The sequence below is a fragment of the Arachis duranensis genome, chromosome 5 (assembly GCF_000817695.3).
Source record: "Arachis duranensis cultivar V14167 chromosome 5, aradu.V14167.gnm2.J7QH, whole genome shotgun sequence".
Taxonomy (NCBI): Eukaryota; Viridiplantae; Streptophyta; class Magnoliopsida; order Fabales; family Fabaceae; genus Arachis; species Arachis duranensis.
Window position 1 is genome coordinate 72,611,594 of NC_029776.3, and position 25,116 is coordinate 72,636,709.

Here is a 25,116-nt window from a genome sequence, read left to right on the forward strand (position 1 = left end):
GTAAGTCCTTAGGGGTGCTTCAATACCTAGCACCTTGAACCAACTGGTTCGGGAGTGTTGGCTGAAAGCTTATCCTAAAGAGTTGCCCCCTTAGAAAACACTTAGCCTAAAAACACAAATAAGCCCTTGAAATAACAATAAAAGGATCAATAAATAAAGGTCTCATGGGATATAACAAAATGAGTCTTTTAGGAGATGATAAAGGTCTGAAAGCCAGTAGTGGAATGAACCTAAGCTGCTATGCATGAAACCACCATAAAATCAGTAATATGACTTCCACAAGAATAACTCATTTCTCTGGAGATTCCATTCATCATTCTCTTGTTCCAGTACTTGCTTAGGGACAAGCAAGTTTTAAGTTTGGTGTTGTGATGCCAGGGCATTTTGGCCAGTTTCACTGACCGTTTCTTTACTGTTTTTAGGTAATTTCATGCATTTTCTTAGGAAATAAGTTAGTTTTGGGCAGATATTCACTCAGACCTTGATTCAAGCACACATTGTGCATTTTACATTATTTCATGAGGATTTTGCATGATTTTAATGACAAAATTGTATATTGCATTACCCATGATGTGGACTAGAACTTTGATGCACTCTACTGCTTGATTTCAGGACTAAAGGAAGCAAGGAATGGGAGGTAACTTGCAAAGTTAAGGAGAAAAGTAATTGCCAAAAACACTCTCAAAAGCCATCAATACCCACGTTAAAGAGTCACGTTAACTAAGTTAAGGTGAACTCTAACGTGGAGAAGAGAAGTTGAGCCAACGTTAGTGACACTTAACATTATCACTAACGTTGGCAATTGCTCACAAATGGCCACATTAGAAGCCACGTTAACCCAGTTAACGTGGCCTCTAACGTTAAAGGGGGAAGAGAAGCCAACGTTAGTGACACTCAACATTGTCACTAACGTTGGCCTAAGGTGCAAAGAGCCATGTTAACTCCCACGTTAACTTTGTTAACGTGGGAGCTAACGTAAGAGATAGAGAGTTGTCGACAACGTTAGTGACACTCAACATTGTCACTAACATTGGAGCAACCACACAACCCCCAAGAGCCACGTTAACCTCCACGTTAACTTAGTTAATGACACTCAACATTGTCACTAACGTTCAAGTATGCCCCTAGGTCTCACGTTAGAGTCCACGTTAACTAGGTTAACGTGGCTTCCAACGTGGCTTTTGCCAACCTTCGAGAACGTTAGTGACACTCAACATTGTCACTAACGTTTTGGACTCTAACGTGAGACCTAGGGGCACACTTGAACGTTAGTGACAATGTTGAGTGTCACTAACATTCTCGAAGGTTGGCAAAAGCCACGTTAGAAGCCACGTTAACCTAGTTAACGTGAGCTTTAACGTGAAGCAAGAAGGGGCACACTTGAACATTAGTGACAATGTTGAGTGTCACTAATGTTCTCGAAGGCTAGCAAGGCAAAGTTAAAAGCCACGTTAACCCAGTTAACGTGGGCTTTAACGTGAGGTAAAGGGGTGCATGGCAACGTTAGTGACAATGTTAACTGTCACTAACGTTCTTGAACGTGTATTTTCATTAAATATTAAACACCCCTAACGTCTTGAGCTAAAGTCTCTGCCCACTTCACACTTTCTCTCTGCAAATAAGCCAAGCCCAATTGAAGAAAGGAACTGCTTCAAAGATCCAGAGGCCCAAGACTTGAAGAACTAACTAGAAGCTGAGAAGAGTAGTATATATAGGAGTAGTTTTGAAATAGAGAGGAGTTTTTTTGAGAGGAGCGAAGAGAGAGAACTACTCTTTGTATTTACTTTCTTTGCACTTCTAGCTTTATCATGTATTCTCCATCTTTGATTTTGAGTTCTAGAGCTATGAACAACTAAACCCCTTTCATTGGGTTAGGGAGCTCTGTTGTAATTTGATAGATCAATACTAATTTTCTTATTCTTCTTCTATCTTTCCTTTTGATTTTACTTGAAAGCCTTCGATCTTCATCCAATTGGATAGTGATCTTGGAAAAGAAGCTATTCAAACATGGATCTCTGTGGATCCTTGAAAGAGGAATGAAGAGATTAGCTAAAAATGCTTTCTCATGCCGGACCAAATTGAGTGTGGATGGGTATGTGGCTATAACCCTCTAAGCATTTGATTTGGGAAGTGCATGTGGTATAATCAGTGACCACACTTCATCTCTTCTCATGAGCAATTGACCAAGGAATTGGCTGTTGATCAAGATTTAAGAGATTGAATTGCAAGAAATTGTGATTCAATCACTTAAGATTGCCAAGGAGATCAATAAGTGCATTGATTGAGGAAGAGATGAAAATGAAATTGATCCGGAGAATGCAACATCTCCTAAGCCCAATGAACTCCCCATTTCTGATCTTACCCATTCTCTTTAATTTCTGAATTTTACTTTTTTGAGCAATTCCCCCATTCCCATTTACAATTCTGCTATTTACTTTTAGTCATTTACTTTCTCGCCATTTTAATTTCTGCAATTATCAACTCTATTCATGAATTTGCTCAACTAGATTGATGCCAAGGCATGTTGAGAGACAAGTTTTCCCCCGATCATTAGACATAGAGGACATAACAAGTAGATGCTAAGGATAACCCTTGAATATCAACAGAACCAAGAAGTAGTAAGCAAGACCCAAGGCTCTGAGCATCAACTACTAGGAAAAAAAGAAAAAATAAATAGCTCAAAGAGCCAAGATCCTAGTAGATGCTTATGGTGAATATGTGTCAAGAAGAGAGACCTGAGCAAGTAAATTCTTTGGGGTATCTCAACACCTAGTACACTAAAACCAACTGGTTTGGGAGTGCTAATTGAAAGCTTACTTTAAAGGGTGGTCTTGAGACAAAACATTTAGAGTAGTTGTCAATCAAGGAAACAAAAGAATAATAAAAGAAGAAAAAGAGCAATCAAAAGAAAAAGAACAAACTTTACTACTTCAAGGTTCATTATGATAAGAAAGCAATAACAAAGTTCATGCATAACTTGATACTTAGTCATCGTCTCTAATTGTTGATTGCATTCTCTTAAGGATCAAGCTTCAATCATTTAGATCAATTCACATTCATTTTCTTGAGGACAAGCAAAAATTAAGTTTGGTGTTGTGATGACTCGCATCATCTACCTCTTTCTCTCATCTAAAATGACCATAGAATTGGTGAATTCTCATTCATTTGATGCATTTACAAGAACTATATGATGAATTTATGGGACATTGCTTTGAAATGAGTCTTGCTTGGATTTCAGGTGAAAAGAGCAACAAAAGATGAAGAAAGCAAGCAAAGGAGCTGGGCGTGTGTCTTAGGCGTGTGTCTTGGGCATGCCACTTCAGGCAAATGCCACTATCTTCGACTGGGCATGGCACACCAGCAATTGGGCGTGGCACGCCAGTTATACTTCCAGAGAGAGTCGTTGAAGAGTTTCAATGGGCATGGCACACCAAGGCCAAGCGTGGCACACCAGTTATAATTTCCAGAAAAAGATCTTTGATGAACTACAATGGGCGTGGTACGCCAAGGCCAGGCGTGGCACGCCAATTATCTTTTCTAAGGAAGGAGGTTGAAGATCTATCATGGGCATGGCACGTCAGTTATGATGTCCAAAGAAGGAACTCCAAGCTCAACCATGGGCATGGCACGCCACTGCTGGGCGTCACACGCCAAGCATATTTTCCAGAAGAAGGTGCTTTAAGATCAACAAAGGGCGTGGCATGCCATTGCTGGGCGTGGCACACCAGTAATGTTTTCCAAGAAGGGATCTTTGAAGAGTTATCAAGGGCGTGCCACGCCAGTTCTATCCCCCAAGCTAAGCGTGGCACGCTAGGTCGAAGGCGTGGCACACCAATACAATGGTCCAGATGAGAAGGGAAGGAGCAACTTCAATGGGCGAGCCACTTGGTACTAGGGGCGTGGCATGCCAAGCATGTAATCCCCCATCACCATCATGTGCGTTCCACTTGAGTCCTGGGCATGGAACACCAGTCCACTTAACCAGAAAGAAAGAATGAAGCCTCCAACAAGGGCATGGCACACCAGGTGAAAGGCATGGCGTGCCAGGTTGAAGGCGTGGCACGATGATGAGCGGATAATTTATACGCTTTTTGGCATTGTTTTTACATGGCTTTTATTATGTTTTAGTTACTTTTTATAATATTTTTATTAATTTTTATGCAAAAATCACATTTCTGGACTTTACTATAAGTTTGTGTGTTTTTCTGTAATTTCAGGTATTTTCTGGCCGAAATTAAGGGACCTGAGCAAAAATCATATTCAGAGGCTGAGAACGGACTGCATATGCTGTTGGATTCTGACCCTCCTGCACTCGAAGTGGATTTTTTTACAGCTACAGTAGCCCAATTCGCACGCTCTCACTTGCTTTGGAAAGTAGACATATTGGGATTTCTCGCAATGTATAATAGTCCATACTTTGCTCGAGATTTGATGGCTTAAACTGGCGTCCAAACGCTTGTCAGAGACCTTTTTCTGGCGTAAAACGCCAGAACTGTCACCAAAACTGGAGTTAAACACCCAAACTGGCACCAACTCTGGCGTTTAACTCCAAGAATGGCCTATTGATAAACCACTATTTTATGGTTAATCTTGTGCTCAATTGAGTGGTTTTTATCAACTCTTTACCCACTTATTCATATGATTTGCATGTTTTACATTCTCCTTCTTGATTCTGTGCTATGATTGAAAACATGCTTCTTTAGTCATAATTTTGCTATGTTTAATCCTCTCTTATTATCATTTGATACCTTGATTGTGTGTTAAGTGATTTTAGAGATTACAGGGCAGGAATGGCTTAGAGGATGGAAAGGAAGCATGCAAAACTGGAAGGAATACAAGGAACTGAGGAACTGCTAAAGCTGTCCAGCCTGACCTCTTGGTACTAAATCGACCATAACTTAAGCTACAAAAGTCCAAATGACGCGGTTCCAGTTGCGTTGGAAATCTAAAATTTGGGGCTTCGTAACGATATATAATTTTCTATAGCTGCTTCGAATTTAGGCGACGCGGACGCGTGGATGACGCGCACGCGTCGCATCTGCAAATTTCAATCCACGCAAACGCGTTGTCACTTTGCCGCAACCTGTACAAACCAGCAGCGATTTCTGGGCTATTTTTGACCAAGTGTTTGGCCCAGAAGACACAGATTAGAGGCTATAAATCGAGGGAATGCATCCATTCATAAATACTTCATACAACACTCTTAATCACTTTTCATAATTTAGATATAGTTTTTAGAGAGAGAGGTTCTCTCCTCTCTCTTAGGATTTAGGATTAGGATTCCTCTTAAAGGAATTAGGAATATTTTCATCTTCTTCAATTACAGGTCCAATGTTCTTTTTATTTATTTTTCCAATTTGATTTATGAACTTTTCCATGTTGGATTGATTTTCTTTTATTAATACAATTAAAGGTATTTCAGAATTATTATTGCTTTTTCTTATTTATAATTTAGATGTATTACTATTGGCTTTGGTTGATTAATTGGTAACTCTTGAATTGTCAAACTCATCGTGATTGATAATTAATATCTTTGCTGATTGATTTAGATTCCTATAACTCTAGTCTTTCCTTAGGAGTTGACTAGGACTTTAGGAGTTGAATTGATTTACCCACTTGACTTACCTTCATAGTTAGAGGTTGACTGAGTGGGAGCAAAATATAATTCTCATCACCACTGATAAGGATAAGTAGGATAGGACTTCCAGTTTTCATACCTTGCCAAGAGTTTTATTAGTTATTGATTTATTAATTCCTGTAATCTATTTCTCTTGTTCAAACCTCTTCAAAACCCAAAAATACTGTTTTCCATAACCAATAATAAATCATACTTCCCTGTAATTCCTTGAGAAGACGACCCAAGGTTTGAATATTTTGGTTTATAAATTTTATTGGGTTTGTTACTTGTGACAACCAAACGTTTGTACGAAATGATTTTCTGTTGGTTTAGAAGCTATACTTACAACGCGATTATATTTGTGAGTTTCTTTACCGATAGAAAATCAGTTCGTCACCTATGCATGTGGAAGCTTCAATGCTCAGCCCAAGCACACACCAGGTGAGCCCCGGATGTAGATTTCTACACTATCTGCACTTAGTTACTTATTTTCTGTAAACCTAGGTTACTAGTTGAGTATAAAACTACTTTTAGAGATTTATTTTGTACCTCATGACATTTTTACATTCCTTATTGTACCTTTGACGTCATGAGTCTGTAAACCCCAAGGTTGGGGGTGAGGATCTCTGTTGTGTCTCGATGAATTAATGCAATTACTACTGTTTTCTATTCAATCGCTCACTCGTACTTCAATGTGATGAATGTGATGATCCGTGACACTCATCACCATTCTCAACTTATGAACGCGTGCCTGACAACCACTTCCATTCTACCTGCAACAGCTTGAGTGTGTATCTCTTGGGCTCCTGATTCATGAGTTTAATTGTCTCTCCTGACAACAGAGCATTTAATTCCGTGAGATCAAAACCTTCGTGGTATAGGCTAGAATCAATTAGCGACATTCCTGAGATCCGAAAAGTCTAAACCTTGTCTGTGGTATTCTGAGTAGGATCTAGGAAGGGATGATTGTGACGAGCTTCAAACTCGTGACTGTTGGGCACAGTGACAGTGTGCAAAAAGTTCAATGGATCTTATTCCAAGTTCAGTACCACCCAATTCCAACTTCAAGTGGGTAAAATCCTTAACCTTTATCTTTACTTTTCCACCTGAATATGGTTTGCTTGAAATAGATGGCCATCTTAGAGCTCTCTGCAGCTTTAAGGGTAAGAGGAAAATGGTTTGTACTCAGAGCTGGTATGCAAGATCCAATAAGAGTCCACGCCTCAATCTGAAGTGCAAGGATTGGTTTCAAGTTTGATTGAATAGGTCTCGGAAGCTGTTTGGTCGTTTCAGTGAGAATTCAGATTGCTCACCACCCAGCTGGCAAAATGCAGATCAAGACAAAAATGGGTGTAAAAGTAAGGTTTGTGATCCTGGAATCTATTCTGACATTCCACACCCCGGGAGCCTTGAAGCCTGTTTGAACTTACTCAAGGGCTTTACATGCCTTATTTGGGACACCAGAGGCTGTTGGCATTCCAACCAATGGTGGAGATTTCTGGATGAATTCAAACACAAGCCACCATAACAAGAAGCTCCCCAGAATGTCCAACTTAAGGGCTTTAACTAAAAGTGCTAGGTGGGAGACAACCCACCATGGTATGATCGTTCCTTTTTCAATTTCAGTTTTATTTCGTTTTGTTTGTTTTTAAGTTTTATTTTATTCTATTTTATTGAACTTGAAATTCTGCATAACATACACATCAGCATTGCATTTTGCATATTGCATAAAAAAAGCAATCACCCCACGCGAGTGCACAGGCCACGTGCGGGCGTCGAGTTAGGCTAGAATCGTGCGGTTGGTGTGTGTTAGGCACAAATTGGGCCACGCGTTCGCGTTAGTGATGCGATCACGTCACTTACACGACACACACACCACGCGAAAGCGTGGGCGATGCGTATGTGTCGCGTGGATATTATGGCCCCCTAAAGGGAAACAGAGAGGTACACCAAAATGACGTTGGAATTGTGCGTTTAGCACAATTACAAGCGACGCGTTTGCATGTTTGATGCGTTTGCGTTACTTACATTATACCTCACTCACGCGATCGCCTCAATAACGCGTCCGCGTCATTCCCTTTCCACCCCAAATCACGCGATCGCGTGCTCCACGCGTTTGCGTGGATTTGAATCAACTAAAACAACCTACGCGAACCCCTAACCCCCCTCACATCAACCCGTTCTCTTCTTCCGTCCTCTTCTGCACTCTCTCCTCCCTCATCTCCAACCCACCACCACCGACCAACCACTAGAACCATCGCGTCGCGCCCTTGCCGCCGCACCATGCCGCACTGCCTACCAGAGCCGCCGTGTTGCCGCCACTACCACCACACTCCTACCATCTCTCTCTGATCTATACTTTTGTTCCTCTACACATTAGGATCCACCGAACATCGATTCCTCTATCAGTTCGTTAGTTAGTTGCATATTTTTCAAAATTTGTTCAAATTATGATAGTTAGAGATGCATGATTGTAGTGGATTTTAGGTGGTTAGGTAGCTAGGATGTCGTTAGTGGATTTAGGCCTAATAATTACGCCGTTCTTGTTACCTGTTTTTCTCTTATTCACAATTTTGAATTTGCTGTGATGATGATGCTGTTCATATGCTGTTCTTTAATGTTTGATGCTGCTATTACACTGTTCTTTAATGTTCTTGCTATTTGTTACTCTTTTTAGAATTAATTTAATGTCATATGAACTGAATTGGTTGCTGTTTATTCCTCGGGAACATCCAATTTTAGCCAGAATGCTGCCCAATTTTTTTTCAAGAATTTTGTTTCCCTCAACTCCCATTCATGCATTGGTTTTGGTAATTTAGAATTTTGCACTAATTGGCTATAACCAAACCAATTCATGGATGCATGGGCTAGCTTTCTTACTCTTTCTGGTTCCCTGATTAATAAACTGCATTATTGATGATTTTAGTTTCATTTTGCAATTCTGTTATTTATATGTTTCATCATTAATAAACTGCAATATTTGCTTGAATTTGAGTAGATTGTTCTTAAAGTTTGTGAATTTATTGTTTACAAGGAAATCCATTATCATGCCACTTACGTTAACTTCCTTTTTAACTCCTAATCATTTTAACTTTCTAACTTCTCTTTTGGTTTTTACCTAACTACTTTAACTTTCTAACTCAAGGCATGATTAATGTTTTTCCTAATTCACATGAATTCTACTTATCTTATATTTTGGATTGTGATTTTTTTTACTCTCAGACTTTTAACTCGCATACAGTCCAAAATTTACTTATATTTAACTCATTTCATGCTTCTGTTGCTCTTTTGCCTTTATGCTTATATTGATAAATCCTATTTTCCTACCTGTTTTCCTGCATTAGTTCTTCACCTGTATCCTACAACTTCTGCTCTTTAGGATGTCTGATCCCAAAAGTAAGGGAAAAGGTAACGCAACTACAAGCAAACAGAAATAAGGAGAATCCTCCACCACTATCCTAGATATCCTCCATGACGATTCCTGGTGGGAAAAGCATTTTACCCCGCAGGAAAAGACAGATCAGTTGTTGCCTGCCACAGACCAAGTCAAGTTTACCAATAGATACTGTGAACTTAGGTATCTGGTTGTTGCCACTTCTAGGAACCTATACCTGGAAAGGACCCACAAAATTCTGGAAGAACTACAGCAATACACCTCAGGTCAGATAAAACAAAGAGGCTAGTTCTTCCTGGAGAGGAACTTGACTGAGGTCAATGCATCCTGGGTCAGGGAATTCTACTGCAACTACTTCAAAACTTCCCTGGATGCAGTGCACCTCAGAGGGAAGCAGAGCTTGATTACTGAGGAAGCTATTGAAGACATCCTCCAACTCTAGCCTAAGTCAGATCAACCAGATGGTTACCAAAAGGCTGAAGAGGATATGAGATTCCTGAGATTTAACTGGGACACAGTAAAGCAGACTATAGCTCTTGATCTTACTGTCCCATGGGTCATGGGCAAGTCCACAGTGGTGCCAAAGGGAATAAAGCTTATCTATCTGAATGATGAGGCTCGACTTTGGCAACAGATTCTGAGTAACTACGTGATACCGAGCACTCATGAGACAGAGGTGCCAACTGCCATGATCACCCTCATCTGGTGTGTGATAGAAGGTAAGGACCTTTATCTTCCCCGCTTCATCCGGTATTACATGGCCAGGGTCCATGTCAAAGGCACTCTGCCCTTTCCATATCTGATCACTCAGCTAGGCCGCTGAGCTGAGGTACCTTGGGAGCTCGCAGATGAGAAGCCAACTGTCGCCGACTGCATGAAAATTATCCATCACAACAGGAAGTTCCAAGTTTTGGGCTACAGGCCGCCTTTCCTCACTACCCCCGCTGAGGCGGCCACATCTTCTACTGCCCCTTCAGCACCTACGGCATTAGCCACTACCACAGCACATCCACCTGCTTCAGAGCCCGTCTACCACCTTATGCACCGCCTATTCGAGCACCTCGACCAGATGGAGTACCGCAACCAGTGGCAATACGAGAGGACTGAGCGTCATAGCAAGCGCCGCTATGAGCACTTAAAGTTGATGATCCGATCCGGCAGTGAAATCCCCTCCGAGCCTGACACACCAACAGAGCCATCTAATGCGGAGGCGGACGATCATGACGAGGAGGCACATGCAGAGACTGGGCAGGGAGGACCTGAGCAGGCTGCACCACATCATAGGAGCCACATCAAATATAGCCCGCAGATCCAGCGGCTCCCCTACAGACAGAGCCTCCGCTTCAGTAGGCAGCTCCTCTGACACTCTTGGAGACTACAGACCCTCAGCTTACCACCGAGCCCCCAGCAGCACATCCTTCCGAAGATGACACTACTTCTCACCCAGCTTGATTGAGCATCGAAGACGATGCTATAATTTAAGTGTGGGGAGGTCGCCATCTCTGGCGAATCTTTTTAGTGAACCACTACAGACTCTTCTATCTTATTTTGTTTATTTTTCTGTATTTTATTTTATTTTTTTTCTCTTATCTTATTTTGTCTTTTAGTACTTGCACATTTTTGTTTTTCTTTTGTTGTATTTTTATTTTATTTTTGTATTTTGCACTTTGGGTTGTATATATCTTAGATATTTAGCTTAATTTGCACTTTTAGATTATTAGTTATAGAATATGTGGATTAATTAGTATAGTTTACCCTTTTAGCATATGATAAGTTGGTTTAATTACAAATAAAATGAGTAAACTAGAAGCTTTAGTGTAACAGAATCAAAATAATCCACACACGTTGTATATATATAGCAATACATGTTGGTTAGTTGATAATATTTTTCAAGGAAAATACCTATTTTTATAAGAGCCATTCTATGATTCACATTGAGTTGAATAGAAACTCTTAATTTCTACTTGCATGATATACATAACTGATATATGGTTTATGAGCCAAAGAACACACAACCCGTGAATTTTGAGCTTAATTGTATGGTTACATTCAACCATAAATTTCATTCATGTGTGTTTCGCACTTATTTTCTATGCTTGCAATCTTTAATTTGTTTTAGTCTATATGTCTGATATAGAATATAGATACATACCAACATATGATTGAGGCCATTATTTAAATTTTTTCTCACTTATCCCAAATAAACCTACCTTTTACGTCACCCTTGTTAGCTCCCTTGAGCCTTTTAATCCCCTTCTGTTATATAACCACATTACTAGCCTTAAGTAGAAAAATAAATTAAAAATTCCAAGTTGAATCCTTGGTTAGCTTAAGATAGAAATTGTGTATCAAGTAAGTGTGGGGACATTTATGGGAACATGGGATGATAGAAAAAATATTAATTGATAAAATTATTTGAAATTTGGGAGCATACTCATGTGAAATCAAAATAATTAAAACACCATGTGCATTAATATATTATTTTTATATATAAAAAAAATAAAAAAATAAAAAAGTATTTATTATTAAGTAATTAAATAAGGGGACGATAGTACCCCAATGCAAAATAGAAGAATCAATGCACATGGGATAAAATCAAAAATATAAGTGGTGCATGAATATGTAACACAAGTGGGAAAATTTGGGTAGCTAGGCATGATTTTTAAAATAAAGTATGTATATATTAGGTGAGATCTTAGACTAGTCAAGGATTCACTTTATTAGATTACTTAGCCTTATATATACACCCTCACCATTACCTTAGACCCGTTACAACCTTGAAAAAAGATCTCATGATGTTTGTATGTATACATTAGATATTTGTTGATTGATTAGATAAAGAATAAAGTTTTAGAAAGCATTACTATAAAAGAATAGAGTGACTAACCCTAAACACTGAGTGATTGGAGAGTAAACACAAATCCAGTGAGGGTTCAATAGCTCATTCCCATATATCCATGTTTAATTATTAATTGTCTTGCAAGTTTGTGAACTGGCTTATATGTAGTTTAGGATTATATGTAGTTTCTAGAGAGAGGTTCTATCCTCTCTCTTAGGTTTTAGGATTAGGATTTCTTTTAGTTATTAGGATTGTTTCATTTATACCAGGTTCAATATTCCTTTATTTTGATTTCTCTTCTACTTTTAGATACTATAATGCTTTTATTTATTAATGACTTATGTTGTCAAATTGGCTTATGAACTTTTCCATGTTAGATTTGATTTCTTTTATTAATGTAATTTGAGGTATTTCAGATATATGATTTTTATTTAGCTTTCTATATTCTTGGCTTTGGTTGAGTAATTAGAGACTCTTGAGTTATCAAACTCTTTTGTTGATTGATAATTGGAAGTTGCTGATTGACTTGAATTCCACTAACTCTAGTCTTTCTTTGGGAATTGACTAGGACTTGAGGATTCATATTAATTTATCCACTTGACTTACCTTCATAGTTAGAGGTTAACTTAGTGGAGCAACGAGCAATTCTCATCACAATTGATAAGGATAACTAGGATAGGACTTCTAATTTTTATGCCTTGCCAAGAGTTTTCTTAGCTATTGATTTATTAATTTCTGTAATTTATTTCTCTTGTTTAAACCTTTCAAAACCCAAAAAATACTGATTTTCATAACTTTTTTCCATAACCAATAATAAATCATACCTCCCTGCAATTCCTTGAGAAGACGACATGAGGTTTAAATACTTCAGTTATAAATTTTATTGGGTTTTGTTACTTGTGACAACCAAACTTTTGTGCGAAAGGATTCTCTGTTGGTTTAGAAACTATACTTACAACGCGATTATATTGTGAATTTCTTTACCGATAGAAATCCAATCATCATGCCTCAAGGGATGCACTTTCCTCCACACAACTATTGGGGGCAACTAAGGATAGGAGCACCAAAAGCACTAAGGATGGAGCACCAAAAGCACTCCATTATCCTCCATGAAATCAGAGAGGACCAAAAAGCTATGAGGGAGGAGCAACAATGGCAAGGAAGAGATATTGAGGAGCTCAAGCACTCCATAAGATCTACAAGAGGAAGAACTAGCCGCCATACTGAGGTGGACCCGTTCTTTAATTTCCTTGCTCTTATCTTTCTGTTTTTCGGTTTCCTATGCTTTATGTTTGTCAATGTTTTTGTCTTTATTACATGATCTTTAGTGTCTAGTGTCTTTGCCTTGAAGCTATGAATGTCCCATAAATCCTTCACCTTTCTTAAATGAAAAATGTTTCTAATTGCAAAAGAACAAGAAGTACATGCATTTAGAATTCTATCTTGAAATTAGTTTAATTATTTTGATGTGGTGGCAATACTTTTTGTTTTCTGAATGAATGCTTGAACAGTGCAATTTTTTATAGTGAAGTTTATGAATTTTAAAATTATTGGCTCCTGAAAGAATGATGAACAAAGAGAAATGTTATTGATAATCTGAAAAATCATAAAATTGATTCTTGAAGCAAGAAAAAGTAGTGAAAAGGAAAAAGCTTGCGGAAAAAATGGCGAAAAAAATAAAGAAATAAAGAAAGAAAAAGAAAAAAAGCAAGCAGAAAAAGCCAATAGCCCTTTAAACCAAAAGGCAAGGGTAAAAAGGATCCAAGGCTTTGAGCATTAATGGATAGGAGGGCCCAAGGGAATAAAATCCTGGCCTAAGTGGCTAAATCAAGCTTTTCCTAACCATGTTCTTGTGTCATGAAGGTCCAAGTGAAAAGCTTGAGACTGAGTGGTTAAATTCGTGATCCAAAGCAAAAGAGTGTGCTTAAGAACTCTGGACACCTCTAACTGGGGACTCTAGCAGGGCTGAGTCATAATCTGAAAAGGTTCACCTAGTCATGTGTCTGTGGCATTTATGTATCCGGTGGTAATACTGGAAAACAAGATGCTTAGGGTCACGGCCAAGACTCATAAGTAGCTGTGTTCAAGAATCATCATACTGAACTAGGAGAATCAATAACACTATCTGAATTCTGAGTTCCTATATATGCCAATCATTCTGAACTTCAAAGGTTAAAGTGAGATGCCAAAACTGTTCAGAAGCAAAAAGCTACCAGCCCCGCTCATCTAAGTAGAACTAAGCTTCATTGATGTTTTGGAATTTATTGTATATTCTCTTCTTTTTATCCTATTTTGTTTTCAGTTGCTTGGGGACAAGCAACAATTTAAGTTTGGTGTTGTGATGAGCGGATAATTTATACGCTTTTTGGCATTGTTTTTACATAGCTTTTAGTATGTTATAGTTACTTTTTATAATATTTTTATTAGTTTTTATGCAAAAATCACAGTTCTAGACTTTACTATGAGTTTGTGTGTTTTTTTGTAATTTCAGGTATTTTCTGGCTGAAATTGAGGGACCTGAGAACGGACTGCAGATTCTGTTGGATTCTAACCCTCTTGCACTCGAAGTGGATTTTCTGGAGCTTCAGAAGCTCAATTGGCGCGCTCTCAATTGCGTTGGAAAGTAGACATCTTGGGCTTTCCAGAAATGTATAATAGTCAATCCTTTCTCTGAGATTTGATTGCCGAAACTGGTGTCCAAACGCTGGTAAGAGACCTTTTTCTGGCATAAAACGCCAGAACTGGCACCAAAACTGGAGTTAAACGCCCAAACTGGCACCAAAGTTGGCGTTTAACTCCAAGAATGGCCTATGCACGTGGAAGCTTCAATGCTCAGCACAAGAACACACCAAGTGGGCCCCAGAAGTAGATTTCTGCACTATCTGCACTTAGTTACTTATTTTCTACAAACCTAGGTTACTAGTTGAGTATAAAAACTACTTTTAGAGATTCATTTTGTACCTCATGACATTTTTACATTCCTTATTGTACGTATGTCTCGATGAATTAATGCAATTACTATTATTTTCTATTCAATCGTGCTTGCTTCTATTCTAAGATATTCACTCGTACTTCAATGTGATGAATGTGATAATCCATGACACTCATCACCATTCTCAACTTATGAACACGTGCCTGACAACTACTTCTGTTCTACCTGCAATAGCTTGATTGTCTCCCCTAACAACAGAGCATTCAATTCCGTGAGATCAGAACCTTCATGGTATAGGCTAGAATCAATTGGTAACATTTCTAAGATCCAAAAATTCTAAACCTTGTCTGTGGTATTTTGAGTAGGATCTAGGAAGGGATGACTGTGACGAGTTTCAAACTCGTGACTGTTGGGCATAGTAACAGTTTGCAAAAAGATCAATGGATCTTATTCCGACACAAGTGAGAATCGACAGATGATTAGCCATGCGGAAAACCGTAGCAGATATGTTTTCACTTAGAGGACGGATGGTAGCCATTGACAACGGTGATCCACCAACATAAAGCTTGCCATAGAATGAGCTAAGCGTGTTTGAAGAAGAAGGCAATAGGAAAGTAGAAACTCAGAGGGTAGAGCATCTCCGAAACCTCAACCTGTTCTCCATTACTGCATAACAAGTATTATTTATTTCATGTTCTTTTACTTTTTACAAATAAAACTAAGAATGGTTATTGATATCCTGACTGGGAATAATAAGATAACCATATCTTGCTTCAAGCCGGCAATCTCTGTGGGATCGACCCTTACTCACGTAAGGTATTACTTGGACGACCCAGTGTACTTGCTGGTTAGTTGTGCGGAGTTGCAAAAGTGTGATTGCAATTTCGTGCATCACACGCCAGTACAAATTCTCCGGAGAGAAGGGTCAAGACCTCATCGAAGGCATGTCACTTGAAACTTTAGGCGTGGCATGCGAAGCTAACTATCAATGGGCGTGCCACTTGAGTCCATGGCATGGCACGCCAGCTCACTGGACTAGAAGGGAATGCTTATGCACCAACATGGGTGTGGGATGCCAGACCTGGGCGTGGCACGCCAGTTCAAATTACCAGACGAGAAGATTGAAGATCCTAACAAGGGCATGGCACGCCACTGCTGGGCGTGGCACGCGAGGTCAATTTTCCAGAAGAGGAGCTTAAAGGTCTTAACATGGGCGTGCCTCTTTGGACGTTGGGTGTGGCACACCAATTCAACTTTCATCATGGGCATGCCACTTGAGATTTGGGCATGGCACGCCAAGCCAATCTCACCGTAGGGCGTGCCACGTGAGATTTGGGTGTGGCACGCCAAGCCAAGCAAATGTTCTAGGCATGGCACGCCACTCACACGCCAGTCACATGTCTCTAATGAATTGTTATTTTCTTTAGTTTTCAATTGTAATTTTCGTTTCTTTTTGTAATTTTTCATTTCTAGAATAGGAGTAGTATAAATACCCCTTGAAGAGTATTGAAAGGGGGCTTGGAACTTTTACCTCACTTCATCTTCTTCCATTTCTTATACTTTTCTCTAAGCTATGGCAACTAAACTCTCTTTCATTGGGAGAGGGAGCTCTATTGTACTTGATGGATTAAATGATAGTGAATTTCTTCTTCTTTTCACTCTCTTTGATTTGCTAGAAGGAATTTCGTTCTTCATGCTTAGTGTTCAATTATCTTGGAAAAGAGATTGAATGCAAATTTGGTTTCATGGGAACCTTGGAAAAGGAAATATGGAATCATGCTTGAAATCCCTTCTCACATTGAGTAGATCTAGATTGTGGGATTGAGTATGGTGACATGAAATCTACCCACTACTTGGATATATGAGGATGTGTGGTAAAATCAGGGGCCAAGTTTATCTCTCTTCATGAGCAATTAGACCAAGGAATTGGCTAATTATCAAGAATTGAGAGATTGAATCACTAAGAAATTGGGGTTCAATCAATCATGATTGCCAAGATGTCAATGTGTTTCATGATTGAAGATGAGATGATCTGAATTTGATCCAAAGAGAGAAACATCTCCCAACTCCAATGAATCTTTTCCATTCTTATCTTCCCCATTCTTTATAGCTTTCTTTAATTTTTGTTCATCAACCCATTCCACTTTCAATTCTGCCTTTTACATTTCAGCAATTTATCTTTATGCTCTTTACATTCCTGCACTTTATTGCTTTCTTTTATCTTTAAGTCATTTATGATTCTGTCATTTAATTTTTTGCACTCAACACTTATTCTTGATTAGCTTGACTAAGTACCCTGCTAACTAAAGTTGCATAATCAATCAATCCCTGTGGGATTCGGCCTCACTCATTGTGAGTTTTTACTTGACGATAATTTGGTATACTTGCCAAGAGGGGTTTATTGTGGTGATACAGTGAATTTCCAGCTCATCAAAATCTAATTTAGGAAATTGGTGTGCTGAAATGCTAGAAGAATAAGAGGAAAATAGGAGACTGACCTATTCGCAAAGCGTCAAAACTGTACATTATAGAGTATAAGCATGTAAGAAGACAATTTTAACTTGCACAAATGCATTAAGTAAAGAAAAGAGGAAGGTTTACGTGACAATTAGGAATAAATCATATCCATAAATTAGCAAAACCAAATGAATTAAGACACTTGCAAAATAAAATAATTATATTAAGTAATTTTCTTTAAAATATGATTACTTGCTATGAAAATATATAATTAATTTACATCCTTTGTCTCTTAAGATATATCAGCATCTTTTTCGGTAAGTGTTCTCAATGCTAGCTCAAATTCTTTTCCTTGGTCTTTGTTCACCTGTAGTTAATTTTTGGTCCGTATTCTCTTGTGTTTCCACTTTTGAATGACAATGTAACTAAGAATTTGTTTCTTACCTGCCATATAGGAGACTCTGGAATGATAAAAAGACTCAAAAGCAACACAAAAGTGGGTATGAAACATGCAACAAAGAGCAAACACTAACCTGTTGAGTCTTCCAACATAGTATCTTAAGTTTCAATTTCTAATCTTCTCGGAATTAACATTCAAATTGGGAATTAAACTAACCAATTAAAGCTAAAGTCTTTCTTGATAGTACATTTCCAATTACAAATGAAACAGATAGTGCACCACAAATTATGAACTACTATAATTTCAAATGTCCCTATTTGAGTTTCCTTTCCTTTAGTTTACAGTAATTTTTATCCACATATTAACATGGAGCCAAATGCACTCCAAGATAGAAAAAATGGAAGATCCAACAATAGATTAATTAATAAATAATAATAATAAATATATTATTAAATTACAACAATAACCACAAAAAATTGACAAGCATGTTGTAACACCCTATCATACAGAGCTTTACGCTTAAGCCGTAAAACTGAGGTGGTGTGGTATTACGACCTCTCAAATAAAATATATACATATAATAGTAGAAAGAATATAATAAACTAGGAGCCTTGAAAAATAGGTGAAACTAAAATCGCGAAAATAAAAGCGCAACACTTAGGAAACGAGATTATTTGCATGCGAAGAAAACTAAAGATCATAGGTATAAATAAACAGAAAGTGGGAATAGAAGGCCACAAGTACAAAATAACAAGCTCCTAACTTAGCCTGCGTAGCTAAGGCTGGCCGGAGAATATTTACACACATATATATATATATATACATATACATATCCCAAAACCCAAAATGCATAGCCAAAATCCTAGCTCTCCATAAACCACTAAGATGATCAAAATAAATAAGTCATTTGGAGAGGAAGCTAAGTACATATATACATAACTATACATCAAAATGAAACCCAGATACCACTCCGCATCAGAAGTCCAGACGCTTAGCAAGGTGCCTCTCAACCTGCATCTGAAAAATAACAACATTGTATGAGGTTCTCAACATCATAAAGGTTCCATGCATATAAGATATAAGGTCTTGGGAATGCCAGAGGCGGTCCTAGATTACCTGATTGTGGAAATTTGATTTTGCACAAACTAGCCAGCAAGTGTACCGGGTCACATCAAGTAGTAAAAATCACAAAAGTGAGATCGATCCCACAGGGATTGATGGATCAAGCAATTTTAGTTGGGTGATCAATTTAGTTAAGGTGACAGTTGGTGATTTGAGTGAAAATTAATTAACAGAATGTAAATTGCAAGGAATTGAAAGTGCTGAATGTAAACTGCTTGAAACATAAATGATTGGGAAAATAAGTTGCTGAAACATAAACAACAAGAAACTAAAAGAGCTGAAACTTAAATTGCAAGAAATGTAAATAACTGAATCTTAGAGTGCAAGAAAGTGAAATTACAGAATCTAAATTGCAGGGAAACTTAAATTGCATGAATTATAAAGGGAATTGGCTATTGAGATCAAAACAGTAGTGAATAATTGCAGATTAAAGTAAACTCAGAGAGATACAAATTGAAAAAATTCAAAGGAAATGATTCATCAGGGATTGGAGATATCATAATCCATCATGAATCAATTAGGTTTCAACTCCTTTCTCAATTATATGGGTAGATCTATAGCAGATTGAAATTGATTAGATCCCAATTCCTTGGCAATCCAATTTCTCTAATCACAATCAATCTTGCCAATTCCTTGATTTAATTGTCATGAGGAGAGTTAGAGCACATTCTCTCATCCATAAGCCACATAATGGGAAGCAGAAGCTGGTGAATTAAAAATTATTAAAATGATTATGTTGCAAGTATAGTTCTTAATTCACCAAAAATCTGCCTATTAATTCAGAAATATGTCACAAAGAGTTTAAATTAAAATTACTGGGAGTTTTAAGTCCCAGGTTGTCTCCCAACGAGTTGCAGAGAAGTGTGCTATCTTATTATGTGCTATCTTGCCAATTCCTTGATTTATAATTAAGGGAAAGTCAAACAAGTTGAATTACTGGATCTGTTCACAAGTTACAACCCACTTAGTTTAAAGGGATTGGCGTCGGTGATAGGATGGTAATTCAACAGTTAACCCAATTACAAATTTTCTTTCAATCCTTCCAACTCAAGAGTTCCTTTTTAATCAATTCCCCATCAAGTAATAAAACTACTCACGCATTGTAAATAATAAATCCATAAAACATGAAAGGGAATAAAAAAAGACATAGTTATTGAAATTGAAATTGAATGAAAAAGAAATAATCCTTGCATTAAATAATCGTAAGAGTATCTGAATGACAAAATTGAACAAAAACAAGGAACATGGAAGAATAGAACCAAGTTAAGAAGACAAACTAGAGTGATGAAGTCTTGATGAGGAAATAACTCTTCTCAATGTTCCAATGCTAAGATCAATTAAAGATTAAAATTAAAAACTAGAGAGAAAAACCTAAGAGAGAAAACTAGATCTCCAAACTACTGAATGAATGTCTGTTGTTTCTGTATAGTCTCTGACTCTAGTCTGCTGTTCCGGGCCGAAAACTGGGCCGAAATAAGGTCCAAAATCGCCCCCCAGCGAATTCTGCAGATTATGCAGATCGCACATGTCACGCGATTGCGTCATCCATGCGGACGCGTCGCTTGCGCTTTTTCCTCGCCACGCGTTCGCGTCGTCCACGCTACCGCGTCGCTTGCGCTTTCCAATCCGTGAGGCCGCGTCACTGCGATTTGCGCTCCTTCGCGCGGTCGCGTGAGCCATGCGACCGCGTCACTTCTCGCTGGTTATCTCCTCAAACTCTTGTGTTCCTTCCATTTTTGCTAGCTTCCTTTCCAATCTCCAACTCATTCATGCCCTATAAAGCCTGAAACACTTGACACAAGGATCATGGCATCGAATGGAATAATGGAGAATTGAAATTAAATAATTAAGGTCTCTAGGGAGCAATTTTCAAACATGTACTAAATTTAGGAAGGAAATCTAAATGCATGCTAAATTAATGAATAAGTGGGTAAGGATCATGACAAAATCACACAATTAAACACAATATAAACCATAAAATAGTGGTTTATCAACCTCACCACACTTAATCATTATCATGTCCTCATGCTAAATTGAAGGAGACAAGGAAATAAGTATGAACATGTAGAAACTCATGAAATGCAATGCAATCCTACATATATAAATAAATGCAACTATATGATTATTGTCCACTTGATCAAAAGTAAATAAGCCCTTCAAAACAATTACAAATCAAATTCCACTAATACTATCATTATACAATAAAACAGACAAAAGTGCAAGAAGATAGCTTATGAAAGCAGGAAACATGAAAATTCAAGCATCGAACCCTCACTGATAATGTATGTACGCTCTGATCTTTAGTGTATAGGGTGATCACTCTATTCTTCTCTAGTCATGTTTTCTAACTTTTGTTTTTCTCCTAACCAATCAACAACAGTTAATATACCAATGCAAACATCATGAGGTCTTTCCAGGGTTGTAATGGGGCCAAGGTGCAGGTAAAGGTATACATATGGTTAAGTGAGCTTTATAAATTGAATCTTTAATTAACCTAAGCTCTCACCTAATATACATATACTCTATATACTTTAAATTCATGCCTAGCTACCCATAATTCCCTTTTTCAACCCATACTCATGTTTCAACTTTGTATTTTGATTCTATCATATGTGCATTGATTTTTGAATTCTGAATTTAACATTGGGGTAATTTTGTCCCCTTATTTATTTATTTATCATCATTTTTTTCTGAATTGAAATAAATAAAGCTTATCAATGCACATAGATTTTTTTTTCAATTCTTATAGTTTCACATGAGTAGGTATCCAAATTCCCTTTAAATTTTCATGACACATTCCCTTAACAACTTTTGTTCCCACAATTTCCCATACTTAACTAGCCACACAATTCTATCTTAAGCTAACCAAAGATTCAATTTGGGATATGCAATTGTTTTTCAGCTTAAGGTTAGTAATGTGGTAAAATATAGAACAAATGGGGTTTTTAAAGGCTCAAAGTGGTTAACAAGGGTAATTGAAAAGGGTAGGCTTGATTTGGATAAGTGAGTTTAAACAAATAATGGCCTCAATCATGTGCAAGCATGTAAATATAATAAATATTGGACATATAAGATAAAACAAAATATAGATTACAATCATAGAGAAGTAAACACACAAGAATAAAATAATGAACTTATTGTCTTTTCAATTAAGTAGAACATGCATGCAACTATTCTAACCTCTGCAATTTATTCTATTCTATAAAGGGAAGAAAATCTAACTAAAATATCCTAATTATTGGTGTACAGAGAAGAGAAATTACCTCTGGAAGTCAGGTACTGACCGACCTCCCCACACTTAAGGCTTTGCACCATCCTCGGTGCCATCTGTTAGGAACAGGGGTGTGCTGGTAGCAGTATCTCCACAGTCGGGACTATCATGGCTCCCAGTGCTGGTAAAAGAAGTGGAGTCCGGAGTGTCTGAGTCCTTGAATTTGCCCATGATCAGCTCCTTGAGGTATGTGAATCGGCGCTTGTTACGGCGCTCTCTCATCTTAGCTTTCAGTTCATGCCGATCCAATTTTTCAAGAATCTGCTGGAGCAATTTCTCAGTTGTAGATGCTTGTGGTGTTAAAGAAGGAATATCTTCAACTGGCTCAGTATGCTGGCTTGTAGTGGCTGCTGAAAGTCTGAGGTATTTCACGTTAGGGACATATTGATCATCCCGTGGAATCATGGCTTTGGTGTCCCCAACTTTGTAGGAGACTCCGGCGGCTGAAACAAGATCTGAGACCAGGGAGGGAAAAGGTAGGTTGCCCGCGATTTGCACATGCTCTATAGTATTCCAGATGTGTCTTGAGAGATTCAAAGGTTGGTCTGTAAGGATGCACCACAGTAGAACAGCCATGTCTGCAGTGAAGGAGGACTCATGAGTTCTCGGAAAGACATAATGGGACATGATCTGTGCCCATACACGAGCCTCCAAGGTAAGTGCGGAAGCCAAGATTCCCTTAGGGTGGGTACGGTGGTATCTGTAGATCCAACGGCTGCCAGGTAATGCAATGACTCCGAGGACGGAGTCCCAGTCAAGTTGGTATCTCTGGCGCTGAAGGGTGGCTTCTTGAAAAGCGTCCAGTGCTGCTGGAAAAGGGGGAAGACTCAGAGCTTGCTGGATGGGCTCTTCTATAATGGGCACTTGCTTCTGACGGACATAAACAGACTGCAGGGTTGGTATGTAGAAGTTGGAGTAGAACTCAACTACCCAAGAGAGATTGACCTACCTCGGCTGTCTCCGTAAGAAACCCCATTGTCTTCGTTCAATTTGTGGCTTAACAAAGGTGGCAATATTGGACGGGAGGATTAGAAGGTATTCATTGTTATAGTTCCTTTCTGCTAGGACAGGGAACATCTGCTCACAGTAGCGATTGGGAAATCGCGCAGCGTCCTTTGCTGGAAAGGCTTTCTCCTTTTCGTCAACCTTTATTATCCTCTTAACTCTTTTTGTTGAGGGCTTGACTGTGGTAGAAGAAGGCTCTGCCACTAATGCTCTTTTAGTTCCTCTTCTTGCTGGTGGTTTGGAAGTAGCTTTCTCCTTTCCTTTCTTAGTGGCCATCCTGAAAGAAGGAAAGAGAAAGGAAATTAAATGCAAAGAGATAGAGCAAAGAAGAGGATAGTGTAAGTGATAATCAATGCACAATAAGGATAAATAGCAGTAACACATGGTCTGGATTACATGTGAAAAGCTCATCAATAGAAATATAGCAAGTGCATGTAGGACAATGGAATGCGAGAGGTTTATTGGCATGCAGGCAAAGGCATGAGTAGCATATATCAAGCATTCAATGTCCAAATTAGATTACCATTTGTAACAAACTAGCCATCACGTTTGTATTGACAATTAAATTTAATTAATAAAATATGAAAGGGAATTTGTGAAAAGCAAGCATTGCATATTAGAGTAGAATAATGTAAATAAGTGCATAATGCCATATGGCCTTTTTCACAAACACATAGCATGCAAGTAGAATAAGCTCTTGAAAGTATGAATTTAAACATGCAAGCATTCCCTTAAAAAGTAATATATATGATTGTCAAACAAATTTACAACAAACCATAAGCATATAATGATAAATAATGACTCACATAAATAGATAACACCAACTAAAAAGGAAAAGAAAAGAAAAGAAAATAAGAATAATGAAGAAAAGAAAAGAAGATAGCATATGAAAATAAGAAGAATAGTAGAAAAGTGGGGAACAAGAAAAGAAAAACCTTGTTAATAGGGGTGAGAGAGATAGAGAATGAAAGGTGAGATAGAAAGGGGAAGGGAGAAAGAAGAAAGAAGGAGGGAAAAGAAAAATTAGGATTTGGGAGATAGGAAGATAAGATAATTTGGCAACTTAGGTTGAGCTGTGCGGCGCATGCGACGCGGAGGGCATGCGCTCGCATGAGTGTGCTCCAGGTAGGGCGACGCGATCGCGTCGGTCATGCGGTCGTGTGACCTATATTGCGCTGCTGGCACAAGTGCAGCCTCGCTCCAGCACAACTCTCTGTTAAATTTATGTTAATTGCCGAAATCGGGTGATGCGATTGCGTGGGTCACGTGATCGCATGAGTGTGTATTATAAAATGAACGACGCGGCCGCGTCACCGACGCGGCCGTGTCACCGACGCGATCGCGTGACAAGGATTGTGCTTCCAGCACAAATCCAGCATCACTCTCGCACAGAATGTGACTGTGCACTGGTGCACGAAATTGCAATCACACTTTTGCAACTCCGCACAACTAACCAGCAAGTGTACTGGGTCGTCCAAGTAATACCTTGCGTGAGCAAGGGTCGATCCCACAGAGATTGTCGGCTTGAAGCAAGCTATGGTTATCTTGTAAATCTTAGTCAGGATATCAGAAATTATCAGGATTGATTGTGAAAAGCAAAAGAACATGAAATGATTACTTGTTTCGCAGTAATGGAGAATAGGTTGAGGTTTGGAGATGCTCCATCTTCTGAATCTCTGCTTTCCTACTGTCTTCTTCTTCAAACACGCAAGTCTCCTTCCATGGCAAGCTGTATGCAGGGTTTCACCGTTGTCAATGGCTACCTCCCATCCTCTCAGTGAAAGCGATTGCATATGCTCTGTCACAGCATAGCGGAATTCATCTGTCGATTCTCAATCAGGCCGGAATAGAATCCAGTGATTCTTTTGCGTCTGTCACTAACGCCCCGCCTTCAGGAGTTTGAAGCACGTCACAGTCATTCAGTCATTGAATTCTACTCAGAATACCACAGACAAGGTTTAGACCTTCCGGATTCTCTTGAATGCCGCCATTAGTCTAGCTTATACCACGAAGATTCCGATTAAAGAACCCAAGAGATAACTACTTAATCTAAGATAGAACGGAGGTGGTTGTCAAGCA